The sequence below is a fragment of the Neophocaena asiaeorientalis genome, unplaced genomic scaffold (genome assembly GCF_003031525.2).
Source record: "Neophocaena asiaeorientalis asiaeorientalis breed wild unplaced genomic scaffold, Neophocaena_asiaeorientalis_V1.1 scaffold171, whole genome shotgun sequence".
NCBI lineage: Eukaryota > Metazoa > Chordata > Mammalia > Artiodactyla > Phocoenidae > Neophocaena > Neophocaena asiaeorientalis.
Window position 1 is genome coordinate 559,857 of NW_020174013.1, and position 3,234 is coordinate 563,090.

Genomic DNA, 3,234 nt, shown 5'->3' on the forward strand with positions numbered 1-3,234 from the left:
AGGAACCACTTCACACTCACTAAGATGGCTATCATCAAAAAGAGAGATAATTAGAAGCGTTGACAAGGACATCAGAAATTGGAACCCTCATACACTGCTGGTGGAATGTGGAAATGGTACAGTATGGTAGTTCCTCAAAATGTCAAACATGGAGTTAACATGAAGCAGCAATTCAGTCCTAGGTATGTACCCAACGGAAATTAAAACATACATGCATTCAAATACTTGCACACAAATGTTCATAATACCATTACTCATAATATCCCCAAACTGGAAACAACCCAATGTCTATCAACTGATGAATGGTTGAATGAAATGTGGTATATCCATACAGTGGAATCAGCAGTAAAAAATAATTAAGTATTGATACATGGTATAACATGGATGAATCTTGAAAACATTATGCTAAGTGAAACAACCCAGTTAGAAAAGACCACATATTTTATGATTACGTTTATATGAAATTTCCAGAATAGGCGCTCTTTATAGAGAGATAGAGAAATAGAATAGATTCGTGGGTGGGATGGGGAGAAATGAGGAGTGAACTGATAATGGATATGGGGTTTCCTTTTGGAGTGATGACAACGTTTTAAAATTGATCATGATGATGGCTACAAAACTCTGTGGATATATTAAAAATCATTAAATTGTATACTTTGGTGAACTTTATAGTATGTGAATTACATCACAATAAAGCTATTTTTTAAAATCTGGGATATTAAAAAAATTTTTAAACCTGAGGATGTAAATTTTTTACACAACTTAAAAATACTTGTTCAAAAACATGAACAAAATTTGTAGTAATTTTGCAGAAGACCAAAGAAAGGAATATATATTGGCTTTATCTTTTGCAAACTGACTACAAAAATAAAACTTTAGTTTTTATTTCTTAAATATTTAAGCATATTTGATTCAGTGCATGGAAGGAGTTACATAATTCAAAGAAAACTGATCCCACACTGACACCAGCAAATAGCAGGCTATCAACAATGCCCGGTTTATGTCAAACTTCTTGTAGCTTCCTTATACCTCCATCTTGAGAAATGAATCACTTGGCCCCAGATAGTATAGTGAAAAGCAGGGCCTTTCAGAGTACAAGATCAGAAAGACCAGTTGGCCCATGATTAATGTTCTTAGAGGGCTTCAAAGTGAGAATTTTGACATTACTTCCAGGTGAGCTTATAACCCAGTCACAGAGGTACACAGGCATACTGTTAGGGTTTAAAAAAATGTTCATTGTGTATTTTGTGACCGTTAATTTTATGTGTCAGCTTGACTGGGCCATAGGGTGCCCAGACATTTGGCCAAATATTATTGTGGGTGAGTCTGTGAGGGTGTTTCTGGAGGAGATTACCATTTGAATCAGGGGACTGAGTAAAGCAGATTTCCCTCCCTTAATCAATTAAGGTTATGATTAGCCTCATCCAATCAATTGATGAGAAAAGAACAAAAAGGCTGAATAAGAGGAACTTCCTCCCGTCTGATTCTTTTAGCTGGGACATTGGTCTTTTCCAGCCTTCGGACTCCATCTGAAACATTGGCTTTTTGTGGGTCTCTAGCCTGCTGGCTTTTAGACTGGAACATATACCACCATCAGCTCTCCCGGTTCTAAGGCCTTTGGACTCAGACTGGAGCTAAACCATTGGCTCCCTGGGTCTCCATCTTACCAGCTGCAGGTCTTGGCACTTCTGTCTCCATAATCATGTGAGCCTATTCCTTATAATAAATCATAGATGATAGAGAGAGAGAGAGAGAGAGAGAGAGAGAGAGAGAGAGAGAGATACTAGATAGATAGATATTCCTGACTAATACACATCTTTAATTTTGTGCTGTTCTGTCAGACCACAATCCTTACAAATTATATACTACAATGTCTGTAACCTTACTTTGCCTTCCCTAGAAGTTTTAATCTATAGGGGTCTTATGCAATAGCAATGGTTTGATTTTTTCTCAAGCTTTGAGAAACTCTGATGGAAACACCTGCATATGTCAGAACACGTATCTCCCCATTAACTTGTATGATCCTGGTTGAACCTTGACTCTTGTGTCTCAGAGTAACCAAATGGACAAAGATGGTGATAAATCCTAACTTTCCTTATTAATAAGATTCTTATGAGGATCAAGTGAGATAAGAGGTATGAAAAATGTTTTCAAAAATAAGGCAATATACAGTAATGATAAAATTTTACAGTGTTTTTGTTGAATGTTATTAATATTTTAGTATTAATTGAAATCTCTCTAATGACAATAGAGAGAAAACCATAATGGACAGCTGAATTAGAATAATATAGACAAGTTAGAATAAAATTTGAGCATATTAAAAGTGTATACTGGGCTTCCCTAGTGGCGCAGTGGTTGAGAACCTGCCGATGCAGGGGACACGGGTTCGTGCCCCGGTCCAGGAAGATCCCACATGCCGCAGAGCGGCTAGGCCATGAGCCATGGCCGCTGAGCCTGCGCTCCACAACGGGAGAGGCCACAACAGTGAGAGGCCAGCATACCACAAAAAAAAAAAGAAAAAAAGTGTATACTGCAAATAAAAATCACTAGATCATTTTCTGCTTCTTTAATTTACAGTGTAATGTGGGATGAGGAGTAAACTTGTTATACTCATGGAACAGGTGAACTATTAAATTAATTTCATGTAAACAAACCAGATAAGAGGCAGCAAGTATACTGACATGGAAAGCCACTTCCTGTTATATAAATAACTACCATACAGATGCTTATAAGTATAATGTTTTTCATGTAATACCACCAAAGAAAGCCTATCTCACAGAGAAGAATCACATCGTTGGAAATTGCCCAAAGCTTTGAAGCCCAATGCCAGGAACAGCATAAGTGCCTAGTTAATATTTGCAGACTGATTAGGGGAAAAAAGTATTTATGTATAAATAAGAATATTGACTATAGGAACATGCGGATAATTGTTTCACTCAGTATTTCAATACCATGTCCAGTTTGGAGCCTGAAACTTAAGTGAATGGAGAACTTGGAGTAGTTCCAGAGAAAAGCAATGAAAATGATTAAAAAGATGGAAAATGGGGCCTATAAATCATGACTACAAGAATTTGAGCTTATTTAACCTGAAAGAAAAAGCTACATGACTGCACCAGATTCTTGTATCTGAAACTGAGAGACGGTGAGATTTGCCATCACCCATCCATACAGCCCTGCAAGCAGAAATCAGAAACAGCAAAGAAATATTCAAAGTATTAGTATTATTTCTGTAAA